We start from the raw sequence: 19,838 nt of genomic DNA, 5'->3' as shown, positions 1-19,838 counted from the left end.
CAATTTTCTCAAACTTCCTTACTGCAAAGCACGTTGAAAATGGCAGCTTTTCTTGCGCTATGTTTCTTGTACGTTTTGTGACAACCAGGAAAACTTTATACGACTATATTGGATAACTTTTTACCATTTAGGCCCTAGGCGTGAACAATCAAAAAGTCCTCATTAAAAGCCCTAAGCAAGTTTTGAAGGCGGATAAGCATGTGGAAACATACACACTTCTGTGATGTAATTATGGATGGTAGCCTGTGAACGGTAAATGGTGGGTAGCTTTGTTTCTCCGGCAACTTGTTGCGGATTTTCTAGATTTCTCGACTTGAGCTGCATAGCAACACGACCAAATAGTCTGTTAAACTCCACAATTCTTCCAAAAATCAGACTACCCCTAAGCCTATGTAATACCTTTATATGCGTAACTTGTCATTCATTCATTCATCATCCTATTAGCCGCTGCTGCAGGCAGAGGCTTTCATAGATGTATTGTCTGATGTCCACTACTTAATAGGCTTGATGTCCAAGAATGCGTGGGATTGGAGTAAAAATGAGCAGAAAGCAGACAGTGAGCAGCATTTGGGCCCACGTTTTAGCTACAGTGCTTTTGTAGTTGGAGGACTATGTATAAAACGTCGCAGTTTTTGCGCTGTTAAAGATTTTTAATAAGCGATGTTTGAGTAAGTAAGGTGTAATGGAACGGATAATGTTAGGAATAACACTCTGGGACAGGAAATGAGCTACCTCGATCAGAGAACAAACTAGAGTGGACGATATTATAATTCGAATACCGAAAACAAAGTGGACTTGGGCTGTCCATGTAGTGAGGGGAACCCACAACCGGTTAACAGTTAGGCTAACAGACCGGATACCAAGAGATGGGGAAGGCCATTAACTAGACGGAGGGATTAAATAGAGAAATTAGGGAGTAAACTGCGAACTCGAGCACCGTAAGAATGGAGAAGATCAATGAAAGAGGCCTTCCTCCTGCAGTGGACCTGAGGAGGATGATGATGATTGTGATTATAAAAACCAAATACTCAAATTATGATTATGATTATGACCCTGATGCTGCTGCTGGTGCTGAGAATGATGATTACGACGACACTGTGTGAAAGGAGACGACCAGCGCCTGTATCACGACACAGACGTGATACAGAATTTGGGACAAAGAATTTGGATTTAATGTGAACATTGTGGGAAAAACCACGGCGAGGAATATAACTCAGAGAAATGACAATGTCGCCATAGTTTCCGAAGGTTATATTGTTTTTCTTGGGAAAGTATTCATAAAGCGGGATTTACCAGCGTTTTATATAATCACATTCACCCCTACATGTCCAAGTATTGACAGCAGCCAGGATTTATGCAAAAATGTACGACTTTAATGTAAACTAACAAATTAGGAAAGTACAAAAGGCTCGCGAGAATTAAAACTCAAAAATTTCTAACTTTCAGGTAATTTAAAGATTATTAAAAGTTTTGGTCGGCCCGCCATGCCTTTAATTCATTTTAAAGCCACTTAATTCAAACTTCTCCGTTGCGTAAATTCGTTTAAGTCGTACTGATTTGCTCGTCCTTGCGGTGAAATATCGGCTGTATTTCCCGCTTGTAGCTACACATATGCATTCTTTTATCAATAAGAGTATAAAATAAAGCCAATTACATGCATGCCCCTATGAAAGCGAAACCACGCCCGCAAGCTACAGCGTAGGAATTGAGGAAGAAGGAACAAAAAAAAAAAGACTGCAGGCGGGGCAAGCGGGGCATGTACGACAATGACGCGGGTGACCCTTGGCCACCTTCGCACACGCCGCCGACGCACGCCACCTGTCATTATTCGAGTTTGTAATTTGTTTAGATATTAAAAGTATCTGAATGTTGTATTACAGCACAAATTTCGTTGCTTCCCCGAGTCAAAAAAATGAGACGTTGGGATAATTTAAATTTCTGGTAATGCAAACAACATTCTGGTCTTCCTATGAGCTTCAATTATGCCGAGTCTACTGCAGTATAAATAACAGTATCGGCAAAGTGGTATACATTTATTTTTGGTTAGTTCTTATAAAAGAAGATACACAGCCATTTGGTTTTAACTACCGTAAAAACCCGCGTATAATACGAGGTTTTTTTCCAAATTTGACTATGTAAAATTTATGCCTCGTATTATATGTGGATCCCAAAGTTCTCAGCCAAAAATGTGCACTTTCAGTTTCAGCGGAGGATGAGCAATCTTGCGGTGGCGTTGGCTGGCTGCTGCTTTTCTCAGCCGGCACCGTTTTGATTGTTTTGACCACGCGAAGAATCTCGGCACGTTCACCGCAAGTCTATCACGGTGTCGGGTGCACGAAAACAGTATTCGGCTACAATTAAAAGAAAAGTTATTTTATTTGCCGAGACCATCAGGAATTGCGCCGCAGGATGGCAGTTCGACGTCGCCGAAGGCAACATTCGTGGGTGCAGAATGTTAAGAACTGGTGCTTGACTGGATAAAGTCTGTGTGGTGTCGGCTCCCTGGAGCACTGTTGGGGATTCCCGTCAGTGCTCGTGTTGGACGCCTTTCGTTGCCACCTGGCCGATTCCGTGAATAAGTTGTTGCGAGAACCCCGCACCGAACTCATTGTCATGCCAGGAGGAATGACATCCCTGCTGCAACCGCTAGACATTTGCATCAACAAGCCTTTCAAAGACAGCATCAGGTCCTGCTACCAAGAGTGGATGAGGTCAGGAGACCCGTAAGTGACAGCTACCGAATGGCTGACGGGGGTTTCTCCAGCGGCGCTTTGTGGCTGGATCGCGGATGCGTGGGCCAGCACCCCAGAGGAGCTCGTCAGTCGCTCCTTTAAAAAATGCGGCATCTCGAACACCCTTGATGGCACTGAGGACCACTTTCTGAGGGAAGACATTTCCGACAAGGCGACTTCAGGAGACAGCGGCAGCGAACTTGACGATGACTGCACGCACGTCGGGAGACAGTGCAAGCGAAAACTGACAATGACTGAACGGTAACTCCAGTGCAAATAAATACCTCGCATTATATGCGGATGAAAACTTTTTTTTCTGATTTTGCTGTCCCCGAATTACACCTCGTATTATACGCGGGTTCGTATTATACGCGGGTTCTTACGGTATTCGCGACAAACACAGCATTGCTTCAAGGCGTTTTTCTAACGCTCAGGTACGACTCGGGCACCCAGCATCTCCTCCTGCTCTTCTTGCCCTCCCCGAGGCTTGGAGATCTGCTGTAAGGGTTCGCCCAATACCGAAGAACATTCACCCTGATCTCCACCCGGGCAGAAGACGAGCACGGAGTCAAGCCCACGAGAACAGGGAACCGTCTGGACTACGCGTATACAGACACTAGCTTGTATCCAGGCGGGCGGCACAAGGTTGCAACCGTCACCACCAAATCGGCCCTTATAACCTGTGCTTCAATTACCACGACATCCACGCATATTGATAAGGAACTGGTGATCGCACTCGCACGTATTCACACCAAGAGCGCGGTCATCTTAACCGACTCCCAAGCTGCCTGTCGGAGCTTCTTGGCGGGGAGGGTGGCCCCACCAACTTTCCGCCTCCTCTCGCAACATCAGCCACAATGAAACGTCGCCCTCGTCTGGACACCCGCCCACTGTACATTGATAGGCAATACTTTTGCCCATCATCAAGCCTGCGCACTCTCCACCCAGGCCCCAGAAGAACAAGCGGAGTCCACACGACTGGTTACGTTTCAGGGCATTGCACAGTACTATCGACTCGACAGGCAACAATTCCCTCAACCTCACTCCAAGCTGTCCAAATCAGAAGACACGACTCTTCGTCGCATCCAAACGAATACCTTCGTCCATCCAATTCGCTTACACAACATGTTTCCAACTCAATTTCCCGCCCAATGCACTTTTTGCTCTAAGCCTGGCACACTCGTCCACATTTTATTAGAGTGTACGCATAACCCTGACCTCCCACCGTTTCCTTCCCTCCTCCCCCTCCATGAGGTGTGGGAGAACCTGATCATCAGCGACCACCTGGACGTCCAGCAACTAGTGGTATCTAGGGCGTCGGTCGCCCGGTCGTCACTTGGATTCCCGGTCTAGGGAAGCACTCTTACTTTATAAGGCTCATTAAAGTTTCATACTACTACTACTACTTCAAAAAACCCTGTGACTTATCTTCATCATGCTCATCTTTTCTAGGCTGTAAATGTGTTTTCCTGCTTTTCAAAATACCAGATTTTCTGTCACTTTTACACTTTTTGTTTTGTGATATAATGTTGCACGCTGTATTTTGCAATTGTATAATTTTTGTGCCTTTACGATATTCTAATGTCACTTTTTTGTGTTGATTCTTTTCTTTTTACAATATTGCACGCTGTGTCGGCTTTCAGCTCAATACCCCCTATGTAATGCCCACTTGGGCCCTTAGAGTACCTAAAAAAATAAATAAAAATAAATAAAGTCTAGCGGGGGTGGGTCAACGGGGGCGCGGGACAGGCATTCGGCGTCGGAGTGTTTCCGGCCGCATGTATAGACGATTATAACGTCGAAGTCTTGCAGGCGCAAGCTCTACCACCCAAGACGGCCAGAGGAGTCCTTCAAATTAGCGAGCCAACACAGCGCATGGTGGTCTGTCACAACCTTGAATGGTCTACCATACACGTATGGGCGACATTTTGAAATTGCCATTACAATTGAGAGGCACTCTTTCTGAGAGGCTGAGTAGTTGTTCTCCTCCTTGACCAACCACGGCTGGCATAGGCGATTACACTCTTTCGTCAATTCTCTAGCTCTTCCTGCTTTGAAACCACGGACGTAGTTACGTGAGCGCTCATACGTTGCATACCGCATAAACCAAATAAACTTCCCTTTCTGCGTTTCACTACTGAAGCGCTCAGGACGAAACCATTGGTCAACCGGAGGCATGGGTGAGGCCGGTGAAATATATAAAACATGTGCTTCTCAATGTTACGTTGTTGTGTTTAAACATCAGAAACAGGCGTTAGTTTCCACCACCAAGGAATAACGATGTGTGTAATGTACCCACGGGTAACACTGTAACAAAAAAAATTATTCGATGCCACCTAAGCCGTTCTTCGGATGCAGCGAATGAAAGAGCATTCCTTTCGAATTGTCCTACAAATATGTCGGTATTTCGTGCGGCGCCATGTTGTATTGCAGATGACGTTGTGGCGTGTTTCATTGTATGCCATTCGTGGAAGCAGCGTCGCACGATCACAGATTTTTCACAGCTGTTGTTGGGTAGACACTTGGCATCTTATCGCAGTAGCTTCGGCTTCACCGGTATATGTTTTCTTTGCGGGACGTGTGATTTAACATCCTTTGACGCTGAGTCATTGACTGGTTTGGCTGTCTTCACAGAATTCCACTTCTATCTCTCTTTCCAACCGCTCCTTATAATTCAAAAGTCGGAATGAATCACAGTTCGAAGGTAGACCCTTAACTATGACCCTGACGAAATTTATCTAAACGGCTAGAGACATTTATATTCTTGGTCTTACTATCCAAGCCAACACCAGAAATGACCAAAACACTTTACAACCTGAGTAATTGACTGATGACGTAATAAATATGATTCGTAGCATCACCAACCGGCACCAAGACAGGAAGGATAAAGATACTAATCCGCTCGTTCAGGGCTTTGGCATCTCCTGCCTCACATACGCCGCACCATATATTGTCTTAACTCGAACCGCGATAGGCAGACAATGGCCTCATCCTATATGTAACCTAACCAAACAAGCTAGGGGTCTCCCGATGTGTACGTACACTCCCAGAGTACTCAGCATGGAGCTTCACAATACCATGAAGGAGCTCATTGAGGGACACCTTTCCAGTCAACGCCTTTGATTCTCTCAAACCAAGGCTTTCCAAGCGGTCCGTCAACATATCCGATGGTCATACCCTGACCAGACTAACCTCAGCCCGCGGATTGAAGAACACGGCAGACGTCTTTGTCGACACTAGGCGCAAGCAGTGTGATAAGGATGATGATATCTTCAAAAATAAAAACTGTACCATCCGTTCCAGACAAAAGCTGGCAGTAGCGCTAATGCTGCCTCCACTTCAAGGAAAGTGCGTCCAATCGATTGCCAAACCTTCAAAAACCCGAATCGTAAAGGAAAAGGAAACCCATGCGACAATTTTTCACGCTCTACGTAAATGCATCTACGAACTATATAAATGTATAGCGATACGTGGTTTATCAGTCAAATATACACCACGGTTGTACTCGTTTTCCATGTTCAATGCATGTAATGTCATATCTAATAACGCTCCGTTGTCACGAGTTTAAAGTAACCGCTTTGACGCAATTAATGTAACACCGGTTGCACGCACGCGCCGTGTGCCCATATTCCTTATCAGAGCTTTTCGGTAGACCAACCCGCATATGAGGAAACGCGTTAGGTTTTTTTACTGAAATCCATCGGTCCCAGTAAAAAATCTTTCACTTTAAAAGTGGCTGACGATTACGACAGTCCCTAATGCGTAATGTCAGTGCAGTTGTTTAGTTGTTTCGACTGTGTAGAATATGTTTAGGCAAAATGTTCAAACAGGCATAGATATATGTATGGTTACAGACCACTTTTATTCTTCACATATTGCTCCTTCTTCAAGAAGCACTCTTTTCCCTGTCTTTTATTGTCATAAAGAAGGCCTTGTGGCCGGATAAATGGACGGATATATGTTAGGCTTGCTTGCACAATGTCTGGTTATGAAAGTCAAGGTAAAATGGAAGTGTTTCGAGAGGTGGTGACAGCCTTGGCAGGCGTTACAAGGGAGAGGAACAGAATGTTCTCGCATACAAGTGGGAGGGAATTCCTGTTTATCTTGATATCTACATTAAAGTCCCCCACTACTAACATCGAAGTAGATCGATGGGCGTCTAGCGCGAGGCGCAGGAGTGCACTTGGTATTTGGTAGGCGTAGTAGGCGAAAAGTAGACCGCCAATGCCAGCAAGCCGTTGTCCAACTTTGCGGCACACTGGCCGACAATTTTATTGAACGTACAAACACTTTCAGCGGGAATTACTAAAAGACCCCTGCACAAGTAGATAACACCTCCCGGAGCTCTGTTGCGGTTCCAGCGAAGCGCCTAACTGCTGCTTCAGCGGCGTCCACCTCTGGATGCTGGCGTCGTGTGCGCTGAGCCTCTGATCTGGCGGCTGGTTGGGCTCCACCTGCATACGCATCATTTCCTTCGTCTCAGGAACTGATCGCGTCGTGTCGAACGCACGACATCACGAACACGCCGGTTTTAGATCGCAGCGTGCCGTCACCGCCAAGAATGACTCGCGCGGCCCCGGCGTACTGCCCTCCCCCTTACACTTTAGTGGTACTTTCATCCTCCGATTGGTCGCTAGATCTCGTCTGTCTTCGGTGCGCTCTTCACTAGCTCTGTTACTACGATGCGGACTGCGACGCCAAACCACAGGGACGAATTTTTAAGAGCTGCACTCTAAAATTCAGCCTTTAGTTGCTCTTGTTGATCACCGTGTTTTTGTCGTTGTCCCCCCTGAAGATTCCCGCTTTCTAGTGGTATCACAAAATATCGCAGTGCTGATCATAGCTGTAAAATGTTGTAGAACCCGAGAACAATTAAAATGTGCCACATTCGACCAGATTAGCGGGTTTAAGCAGTTGAGCAGTTCAATACACAGCAATACTTCAAAAAAAAACGCGACATTATTTTTAGTTTGTGTTGGTAGTTTCGTGTCTGCTCGTTCTTATGCTATACATGTCACTGTCACTGTGTGCGTTTATGGTTTCCAGCAGACAATCCCGTTCCTGGCTTATTAGGCCAAGTGATCTTGTACACGCAGGCTGGATGTAGTATCATCGCGCCGCACGGAAAGCAATTACGAAGATAAAAATATTTTATCAAAGGATAAAAATCAAAGCTCTGGGCATCATAGGAGTGTGGTGGTCCCGTTTCAAACTTTAGTTTCTTAGATTGACTGTTTCGGGCTGCTGCTATCCCTGGTCTTAAGCCTCACCATGCCCTCTCACGTCGCTAACGAAACGCACTACATACAAGGGACAGTCACAACCACCGCGAGAACACGACCCCAATGAGCCTCTCCTCTCCGCAAGAGAACGCTGACCGGAGGAGAAGAAGGAGGAACAGCTTTATCTAGTTAGCAATCATTGATTTGTTGGCCTTTTTCTTGACACCGTGAGGTGGTCAGAAGTCCCTTCTTGTTGGCCACTACAAAAGCCCGGTCCATGGCCCGAATTAGGATCTCAGGCTCGCAGCTGGTCACCGGAGTCTCCCATTCTATTTGGTGAGAGACATGCCATTCGGCTTTAGGTTGGAGCTCAGGGCATTCATACAGTATGTGGGCTAGGTCGGCTTTTTGGGGCTCTCACATTCTTCATTCGTCGGTGCACAGACCGGGGTACATCAGGGCCAATTAGTGACGGTTAAGGAAGGTACGAGATTGGAGTTGCTCCCATATCGCTTGAAGGGTTTTCATTAGGCAATAATGGGGGGCAGGGTAAACTAGCTTTTTATTTCTGTAGTGAGGTGTTATCTCTTGAAATTCAACCATGCGCTCCTTAGACCCTCGCAGGCACGATTGGTCAACTGCCCGGCTGACAAGTTCGCGGGCACAACTGTGGGTCGCTTCGTTCCCTGGATGGGACGAATGCGCAGTAATCTGGACCTGGCGGGGTTCGAAGTGATTTCTCATCAGAGGTTGAGATGATGGTTCGAGATTTTTGTTCACGAGCCGGCATCTCCCTGAGTTGCTGAAGAACGACGGGAGAGTTAGTAGCGCTATTCATGGTGCCTGTGTTGATCTTTGTGGTGGCCGCGAAGTCTTCCTACTTCAACTTATCTGGTAGTAGTGAAACCTCCGGGTGAAGACCTTGCTGTCGGCGGCTGACACGAGGTGGGCTTACCTGGGGACTTGCCCAGGGTTTATGGTGCATGTACCCGGCACCTCACCAGATTTTCCGTGGCTGATGACGACGCCGGTTTCTTCCAGGAACAAAGTTAATTGTGGCGAACTTGTGCACAGCTAAATCTCAAAGAAAATACAAGCGATGTCGCAGCAGTCAACGAAGTGATGTGCGCAGACTGGTGTCGGCGAATCGAATGCCTCGGTGTTTGTCTCGAGAGTATTTATCGTTTGACGTTAACCCTTCGAGAAGTATAGAATGAGATGTAGAACTTTGAATATCAAAGAACTTTCCTTTCTAGTGAAGACAGGGGATACCCTCTTTTTACCAAATAGGATAGCCTGCGTTGTATATAAAAGCCTCCTCAGCTTTTATATACATATAAGAGCCTCTTGTTGTATCTCGCGACACGCTCAAACTGGTCGAGCCAGTCCTCCGCATCTTCGAAAGGTTCGCCATAAAAGGAATTCGGCACCCGTTGCTGCTGGACCACGTACCCAACTGTCATGGGAGTCTCAGGCGGGACCGGTGCGCTGTTGTCCCGTCCCGTCATCCTGGCTCTGCGATCTGGAAGCAGCCCGTACTCCACCGGCAGACCAAGTAGGCGGCGGCTGGTCCTCTCGTGAACAGGCATGATCGGGGTGTCCAGGAGCTTACTCGAAGCCCTTGATGAACCTGGTATCATGTACCCCGCACCTCCACCACTTCTGTCACGGTATAGACAAAACTACTAGCGGAATGGTTTATTTACACAGGCGAACTTGTGCCCACAAGCAAGCTGCGAACCTCTAGCCTTTGCCGAACTCTCGAGCTCCTCTTCCTTCTCTTCTTCTCCGGGTCCCTTCCTTCGTCGTCGTCGTCTGCACAAGTTATCAGCGGCTATCCCCCAAGTTGGGTATGTGGAGAAACAAGAGCGGTTGGTGAATGCTTGCCCAGGGATTGGCGTCAAAGTTCAAACTCATTACCAGCCGTGGCAATATGCTGCAGCTGGGTGGGAATAAGTCCCCTTCGTCTAGCAACCATTCATCGCCGCTGCACATGGCGCCTAAAGACGATGGGGACGACTGGCGCCCGTGCGTTGACTACAGAGCCTTGAACACATCAACAGCGCAGGACCAGTATCCTCTGCCACACATTCGCGAATTTAGTGCGCGGCTGGCCGGTACAAAAATTGGCCGCGTATCTGCTCCTTTCGTTACAAATGTCGTCAAAAGACGATAGTCTTTATCGGCTTTTGCGAAGTAAATACCTCCCTTCGCTTTCCCGCTCACCTCTCATGTTGTTCCCCTTGCGTCGCGCTCCTCCCAAGGTAAACACGCCAAAGGTTTGCTTAAATCATTTTAAATTTTCCGCGTTCCACTGCTCCAAACCGGGTGTCTCGATGCGAACGCTGCCGTACGGCGAAGGCGCGCGTTAATCGAGGCGCCCTACTTCAACGTTTATAGAACCGCGTTTCCCTACTCCACGTGCGTTTCAAGCAGAACGTGGAACCTATCTAGTGGAACCTTGCGTAACTGTTGCCGGTTGATTTCTTAAAATGGCGCCAGAAGCTATAGTGGCGCGGGTGACTGCAGGCGACAGCGGAGTGAATTCTTTTTCTGCAGTTGATGAAGTATTAAATTTCGCAAAAGTCAAGCATGTTTGATTTTTTTTTAAAAGAACACTGCAAATATCACTTCTGTATTGATTTGTTGTCTCATATTTGCGTAATGTCTTGTTCTTCTCCAACAATGTTGACAAGTATGAACCTTACACCGGACATAGACGGGTAAATTTAGCTGTGACTATATAAGACTATTGCGCAGCCGTTGTTTTGCTTTGGCCAGCTGGCTGAATCGAGTCACAGACAGACAGACGGACAGACAGACAGACATACAGACATACAGACAGACCAAAATTTCTGGGTTTAAGTAGCCCAAGAAAGACTATCGTCTTTAAAAATACAGCAAGATCGACCTCGTAGAGGCATACCACCAAGTCCCCGTTGAACCGGAGGACATACCAAAAACAGCCATAACAACTCCATTCGGCCTGTTAGAGTTCATCCGTATGCCCTAAGGCTTGAAAAATGCAGCACAGACCTTTCAAAGGTTCATGGATGAAGTGAGCCGGGGTCTTCCTTTCGTCTTTATCTACTTGGATAACATTTTGGTGGCCAGCAGAACTCATAGCGAGCACGAACAGCACCTCCGCCAGCTCTTTCAGCGTCTGGATGACCACAGTCTGGTGTTGGAACCTCAAAAGTGCGTGTTTGGTGTCGAGGCTCCCAACTTCCTCGGCCACCACATCACTGCTGAAGGCATTATGTCATTGGAATCGAGTGTGGAATCCGTCAAGAAGTTTCCTGCTCCGACATCTTTCCGCAAGCTGAGAGAGTTCCTCGGGATCTTAAACTTGCCCCGGCGGTTGATTTTGTCTTGCGCTGAAGTACTCCAGCCGTTGACCGACCTGCTGCGCCGAGACGACCAAAAGGCCCCAGAATTTTGTTGGTCTGGTGAACACCACAACGCTTTCCCGAAAGCTAAGGACGAACTGGCCGCGGCTACCCTTCTCATCCATCCACTGCCTGACGCTCCTACACGCCTCATGGTGAACGCCTCCTCCACATCGGTCGGAGCAGTGCTGCAGCAATAGGAGGGTGCACAGTGGAAGCCACTAGGCTTCTTTCGAAATGCCTGAAGCTTGTAAAAGTACGGTAGAGCACTTGATGCTCGCAATCTATTGCTCCATTACGCATTTCCTCTACTTCCCCGAAGGTCATGAGTAGTACATCTTGACAGACCCCATACCCCTCATTTACGTATTCAACAACAGTTCCTCCTACCCAGAACGGGAAATTCGTCAGCTCTCATTCATCTCTTAGTTTTCTAAAGACATCCGCTACGTTCCCAGGGTCGAAAACAAAGTAGCCAACGCCTTGTCTGGCGTCAACGCTTCCGGCACAAAAGTCCTGGACTTCTAGGTGATGGCCGCGGCTCAGCGGGAGGACACTGAGGTGGGGGATCTTCACTTGTGTGTTCGGAGTTTGCACTTCCCTACGTCCAGCGTACTATAACCTGCGATACCTCCCAGGTAACCCCACGACCTTTCGTCCCACTGAATTTTCGCCGAGTGGGTATTCAACACTTTCCACTCCATCAGCCACCCAGGCGTACGAGCCACCCAGCTGCTGATAACAGAACGCTTCATTTGGCATGGAGTAAACGCAGACATGCTACGCTGGGCTCGGACATGTGAAACGTGTCAGCAAGTGAAGGTAACTCGCCACACTCGGGCTGCACTACAGGAATTTCGGACTCCTGAGTCGCGGTTTGACCACGTTCACCTCGACCTGGTGGGACCGCTAGCGCCCTGCCAAGGTTTCAGGTACCTGCTCACATGCATCGATAGATACAGCCGATGGCCCGAAGCTATCCAAATAGCGGACATATCAGCTGAGACCGTGGCGCAGGTCTTTATTCAGACATGGGTGTCCCACTTTGGCTGCCCCGCCCACATAGCAACTGACCGGGGACGGCCGTTCTAGAGGAACCACTTTTCCGCGCTTTCGACCCTCCCCGGCACGAGGCTGCAGCATACAACCGCCTTCCACCCTGCCAGCAACGGTATGGTGGAGCGCTTGCACAGGCAACTCAAAGCTGCACTTACAGCGAAACTCTGTCGCCAGCAATTGGTGGAAAAGCTTCCGCTCGTTTTCCTTGGCCTACGCTCAACGGTGAAGGAAGACCTCGGCTTCCGCGCAGCGGAAATGGTGTACGGCTCAACACTGCGCCTCCCGGGAGAATTCTCCGACCAGCCACTTTCCGTCCCAGCAGCCTCCGACCACATCGAGAAGCTGCGCGCATGGCTTGCGCTACTCAGGCCAACACCACCTCGTATCGCCCGCCACAGAAATATTTTCACTTTTCCCGACATGGACTAAGCTACACATGTGTTCGCGCTACACGGCGCAACGAAGCCGCCCCTAACTACACCGTACGATGACCCTTTCAAAGTTTTGGTACGTAATAACAAGACCATCACAATAGACATGCGGGGCAAACGAGAAGTCATCGCCGTCGACCTCACCAAGCCTGCTCATGTTGAGAATTATGTTCATGCAGCCCCTCACGTACGTTTTCAGTGATAACCAGTGGACTCTGACCTTTCGACATTCAGCCAGTAACTGCTACCTTTCTTTAAAAGCTCCGCCGTCTTGGGTGGGGGGGAGCCTCTGTAGCGGAAGCCGCCCGCCACCCCAGCGCAAGCGGCTCCAGCGAGACGGGGCTTTTCCTTTCTCTCCGGTCTACCGCAGGATTGGCGACAGTGCGCATTTGTGAAGACGCGTATCGGCGACGTCGCCGATGGCTTACTACTGGGGTAACTACCCCGCTCTCTTCAACGGTCGCCGTTCGGGGAGGCATACCTTGTTGTCCGGCCGACTCCTGGCATTACTCCTGGCGGTGTTGCCGTCTGCTCGCTTGGGGGCCTTTTATATGCGAAGCATCTTATGCTCGGAGCTGTGTCCTTCCCTCCCTCGTTGTCGTTGTCGTTGTCCACCGTCCGCAATCTACTGTGCATGCGCGTCTCTTCAACCACGTCAGCGTTTGGGCTGATGTCAGTGCAGTCCACTATAAAAAGAAATAGGCGGCGCCCGGTTTCAGTTTCACGACTCAGGCCGCAACAGGAGGTACGAGGCACTCTTCCCACTGCGCTACAAACCGAGACGGGACCATGTGCTACGAACACGCCTTATGTCCTTCACTCATTCAAAGTACGTCAAGAAGCTACTGCTACAACGAAGGTACGCGAACCTGAACGTCAACGGAAACGACGAACTGAAAACTAATGGGAAATTCAGTATACCCCATGGCTGCTTCTCATACTACTCAGGGTTCACCTACGGGAGGAAGGTGTAATTTTTTTCCTCTCTCTTTTGAAGGACGCGGCGGTTCCCCTTCTTTATCTCGTCGGGGCACGCTCTCAGCGTACGCATCTTTGAACATAAACAGTCTTTTCTTGAAACTGCAAACCAGCTCCATGTCTGCTTTCTCGCCTCTTTCAGCAGCCGACATTCCGGACTGCTACAGGATCAATGACATGAAAGAATGATTCGGCGAAGCTTACCTAATTTCATTTCTTGAAGCGAAACCTAAATTCATTCTTTTTTCGGAAAGTGCCGTGTTTAGGGTGATAAAACCCCAAACTGAAATTTCATTCTTAGAAGTGCTACATGGCACACGATTGCGTGAAATCGGGCGCACACACATGCGTGGTTTCCCCTTAACAGAGCATCACACCACTTTGCAATTGAATCTCTGTACTGTAAAAAGCAGGTGCCAATTTACAGCAAGCAATTGAAATAAAGCGGCGATGTATTATTTCAAAGTCGAGGGCCCACAACGCAATGGCAGCCTTGCCATCATAACTGGCCAAGATTTTAAGTATAACCTCTAAATAGCGTTTATGAATGCATGCGTGTCCCTCACAGCAACATCATAATAATGTATATACGTCAATTTAACAAGCTTATACTTCGCCCAAATGCATAGAAGAAAGAATAGACGTACCTTTATGTCCCGCAAACATACCTCTACAGTATCAATGCAATGTACACTAAGATAACATCCCATATATGGCTTATAAAAATACCATGACACGTCCATTCTACAATAGTTTTGAGTTGGTTAGAGGGGAACTTTGTACTTGTAGCAACGTGGAATATACGTAGTTTTGATGAAAGCGCGATGCCTCCTGACAACCCACTACGCCGATTGCTACCATATCCAGGATAACTGGGACACGTAACGTGGTTTTCTGGATTGGTAGAGGCCCATCATCATTCTGCCTTCGCAGTAGCATCGTGTATAAGTTTGTCCCGAATGGCAGGAGGTACCTACTTATCAGCCGTTCAACTCTACGCATTGATATCTCACGGATTTGTCATAACGAGACGACCACTGGCCACTTCCACCTCATTTACACGCGCAAGCTGACGTGTTACTGAAGTTCGGGTTTTAGGGAGATAAAACGGAGAATTGAAATTAGATGCCGAGAGGCGCACAACCAACATGTAAAATTAATTTTTTTGTACACAGCCAATTCTGCCGCAGGCTCGGGATAATTAGTAAAACGGCCGAAACAAACAACCACGAGATTTACATAGGAACCGCACATCACAGAAGAAATAGGAGGAAAAAATTCTAAACAAATTCTTTAAAACACAGGCTAATTTTCTTCTCTCGAGGCAAGATGCTTTGAGGCCACTAATTTGCATTTTGTACAGGTTTATATAGTAAATTAAGCGTTCGCAACGTTTGTTGAGGCATGTTGATTGTATCTGCCTATAGCATGATAATTTATCGCATTTACAAGCTTACAAAGCTGCTTATGTCTGCACCCCTTTCTTCCCCAATACCACTTCGAAGGGCACACTTACTAATACATGACGTACTGATGCAAAAACGGGCATCTAGGCTGACCTGGTCCCCAGTCTCACTTGTAGATAGACCTCGCGGCTCAACACCGCTTTCCCGCAGCTTTACTTTTAGATAAACTACGCCGCTGAGCACTACGCGCTTCCATGTACTGCCTTGCTTCGCACGTGCTTCCCGCGGCTCTTTGGTCTCATTAGCGCACGAGCTGCATTGCCCTTCGTTCTTCCGTTTCTTTCCTTTTTCTCACAGCGCGCAACGGATGCCTTATGTTTGCCTGAATGACGCCGTTGAAAGCAGTGCGCTGCACGCCGGTTTTCCCCATCGCCCGTTCATTTTACGACCGAGAACATCAGAGATGACGACACGGTAATCACCACGTAACATCGGCGTTGCTTCATTCCTGTAACCTTTCAATCCACGCTACTATTACTCTCCACCAAATGACGCAAGCCCCTGTTCCATTCAGGCAAGATTACATGTACTTGCGGAACACAACTTCCGCGGGATGAAACAACGCCTTGCTAACAAGAGCGCCTAACTAATAGACATCAACTGCAGGAGACTTGCATAATACGAAAGGGTAAATATAAAGAAGCGGATACATGCGCCCGGGCGGAGTAGGCATTGACAAGCCTGCCACATACCAGTAATTATGTTTTGGTGTCTCTTGTACACTACTCATTTCGGGGGGCAATTGCGCAGTGACGCAATCTGTTCTCATCACTTATACACCTCGTAGCTGTAATAACCCTTTCTCGTTGGTGGCTCCGTGCACTGCAGTTCCTAATTACCTAAAATACAGAATTTCCTGTGGTTGCCTTTCATTTCTCCGCCTTAACACGAGAAAAAGAAGGAATTCTTTTCCTTTGTGATCGTAGTTACGTTGTTAACAGGAACAAAATGCTTAAATGATTCTGGAAACCTAAATACGCAATCCACTTTAGAAATGTCACCAAACCACAGTTAGCACACAAGAAGCCACGGCAACGGCCCGAGGCAGACGACGTTACAGCGGGGGCATTAGTTTTCCTTTCACTTGGAACCATTAGGGCCCCGGCGTCCAGGAACCTGCATGACAACGCAATCACTCCAATCCACCATACCCACGCAGCGGTATTGGTCGGACGGAATAACGTTCTTTTGGAAACCGTTCATAGAAAATACACCCAGCTCTTTATAAACCGACTACTGGAATTACGATAAGTTTTTTTTTTCAACTTCCATGGCAAGCAGAAAGATTCCGCATTGAAGATGGCCAATGCTGTATTACCTACTACTCAATTCCGTAAGGGCGTGAAATTCGCATATGCGGGCTTATTATACGCCCAATGAATGGAAATACACTAACGGGGTTACGGGGTAGTCAGACTCGTAGAATGATATTTCTCTGGACCCCCATTTCCGAGATGAGTTGTGTTATAGCTCAAGGAAATAATTTGCGAAGTTTCAATGCCCAGCGCATGTCTTTTTGTTCCAGTTAGACTTGTTGGTCTGCAAGATAGGGGTTTACTCCAAATATATGTTTTACGCTAGGAAAAAACAAACGTTTGCAGTCTACGCTTCGACCTAATATAGCCGCAGTGATAAAGATGTATACAACTGTTTTTTTTTAGTAATTCCCTTCGCAGGTTTAGGCAGACCGCAAGTTTAATATGAAAACAGTATTCACAAAAAATTATTCACTAAATTTATTCTATTTAGAAATGAAAGTCTTGGTCACTAGAAATGTTTCTCAATTACAAGAACAGGAACTATGTCCAGTGTTTCTTCAACGCTAGTAATAAATGTTTTAGCTAGTTGTCTTCATACATATCAAAATTCCAAGTTACATTGGAAATGAGGGCCGAACAATACTGCGAATTTTGAAATTAAAATTGAAATTTATTCCGTAACAATAAAATGTTACAAGGAGGACAGGTAAAAGCTGTGGAAACAGCTTGAGAGGCCCTGACCCCCTGGAACACGGGGCGACATGCAAAACATGCGGCTAAGCGATAAGAGCCTTCTTATGAAAACGCGTTGAGATTTTTCCCTGCCATTCGAACACAAAAAATAAGATACAAGCACACGTCTCGACAGCACATCATTATGCAAACATTAGGCGGAGTATACAGGATACGTTCATGCTTGCTGACGTTACTATACGGTTTACAGGTAATTGAAATTTTAATATTTGATTTTCATACTTATTTCTGCATTTAGCGGCATCCCACACGTCAGGATGGTGTACATTATATGCCGGGATGTTTTTCTTTAAATTTGCGATGCTTCTTACGGCATCATTATTTTTCAATATACCTAGTTTATACGAATGACATAATTTATAATCATACATTGATGGAACCTTAATTATGCGATATCTCCTAAATACGTCAGCGGTGTGGCTGCGATAAGGCACGTTACACGCTAGACGTAAAGCTTTTTTCTGCAAGACGGTAAGCCGACTAATGTTTACAGATGTTGTTGACCATACGAGGAACGCATAATGTAACAGACAAGAAAATAGAGCGTTATATATGAGTATATTAACAGAGGTGGGAAAATAGATGCAGTGGCGACGCATGGTACCAACTGTCCTAGTTAGTTTATTAACAATATAGTTGACATCATCATCCCATATCATATTTTGTGAGAAATACACACCGAGTGATTTGAAGCTTTTTTACAATTTCAATTTCAGTGTTGTTCAGCTGAATTTTGGGAAGCTCAACGGGTGTGTGGTGGGGGTGAAATAAAACAGCCTTCGTTTTATAATGTTTAGTTTCAGGCAGTTAATTAGAGCCCGTGAACTAATTTGACTCAGTACACGATTCGCTCTACTACCTAACTCAGCGCACGACTTGCCCGAAAAGAATAAACTGGTATCATCAGCATGTACTATATAATGGACTGTTTCATCAATTCTGACAACTTCGTTGACATAAAGTAGAAATAAGAAAGGTCCTAGAATGCTTCCCTGCGGGACACCGGTTGTGATAGGTTTGATTGCCGAACGTTTTCCTTCGATGACAAGAAATTGAGTGCGGTATTGCAAGTAGGAACTAATTAACTTGTTCGCAATTCCCCTTATGCCACAATGATCCTGTTTTTGAAGCAGAATTCTATGATTAATCAGGTCGATGGCTTTTGAGAAGTCTAGCAACAGCACAAGTACCATATTTTTGCGTTCAAAATTGTCTAGAATTCATTTCTTCTGGGCCAGTAGCGCAAGTTCTGTAGACTTGTTCCTACGGAAACCATATTGTGCAGAATTAATCAAGTTGAAGCGGTTAGTAACGGAGATTAAGCGTCTCAAAATTATTTTTTCAAAGCCTTTTGAAAACACTGGCAAAACCGATACGGGATGGTAGTTAAACATCTCATTTCTACTACCTTTTTTATACACAGCAGTTACTTTGGCTTTCTGCATATTTCGGAGAAAAACACCTGTTGATAAACACATATGATATTAAAAATAAAGGTAAGGCACGGGGCTAGTATATCAATGACGAATTTCACAAGTTTCATTTGAATATTGTCAGCGTCCACAGCTTTACCATTGCTGAGGGTCAGGAATGCAGCTACAAGCTCATTCTCAGACATTGGCTCTAAAAAATGGTTGAGGTTATAGTCATATTGTCACGTGTTTCATCGGCGCCAAGAGACGACTGTGAGGACGAAGAAGTGGTTGAGTGCGCGTGCTCTCTCATCATTGTCATTCAGAGCTCTGGCGCTCGCGCTTGGAACCCTGCGCTCGAGCTATCCGAATAAAGAGGCTCCGGCGGCTTGTTCTGACCCAGTCGTCTCCTTCAAGGACCTCGGCTCAGCATCTGCGTGTTTATAGTACGCGACACTGGTGTTGGTGCGGGGTACGACTACCCCATGCAAAGGACCCCTTCGGCCAGCCCGGAACGGCCTAGCCCTGTCCACACACCTGTCCATCGGGCTAGTCGTCGCAACCGCGGACTGTCTTTAGAGTACGGTCGCCTTGACTTCACGGCACCTAGACGTCAGGCTTCGGAACCTCAAGTAATGGCGCAAGCACTTACTCCCCAGGTGACTCTCCAATAGCCTCGTACTCCGGCCATCTTTCACAATGAGGTTTTTTAGGACGTCGAGGATTGGCTGTAGCAGTTTGAGCGGGTCGCATCGTTCAACCAGTGGGACGCTCGTCAAAAGCTGCGTAAGGTTTATTACGCGCTCGAACATGGTGCAAGGACGTGGTTCGAGAACCGCGAGGCGAGGTTGTCTACGTGGAAAGAATTCCGGCAGGAGCGTCTGGAAAGTTTCGCCACCACAGACCGTCGGGACCTTGCACAGCGGCTCTTGGAGTCGCGGATCCAGAAACCCAATGAAACCGTGACTATGTTTACGGAGGACATGGCGCGGTTGTTCAAGAGGGCTGACCCTGAAATGTCGGAGCCGAGGAAGCTGCGCTACCTGATGCACGGCGTTAAAGAACAGCTCTTCGCAGGTCTCGTACGAAACCCTCCTGGCACGGTGAAAGACTTCGTCAGGGAAGCAACAGCCATCG

The sequence above is a fragment of the Haemaphysalis longicornis genome, unplaced genomic scaffold (genome assembly GCF_048455015.1).
Source record: "Haemaphysalis longicornis isolate Haplotype H1 unplaced genomic scaffold, Haemaphysalis longicornis Haplotype H1 scaffold_4, whole genome shotgun sequence".
NCBI lineage: Eukaryota > Metazoa > Arthropoda > Arachnida > Ixodida > Ixodidae > Haemaphysalis > Haemaphysalis longicornis.
This window is presented reverse-complemented; position numbering follows the sequence as displayed.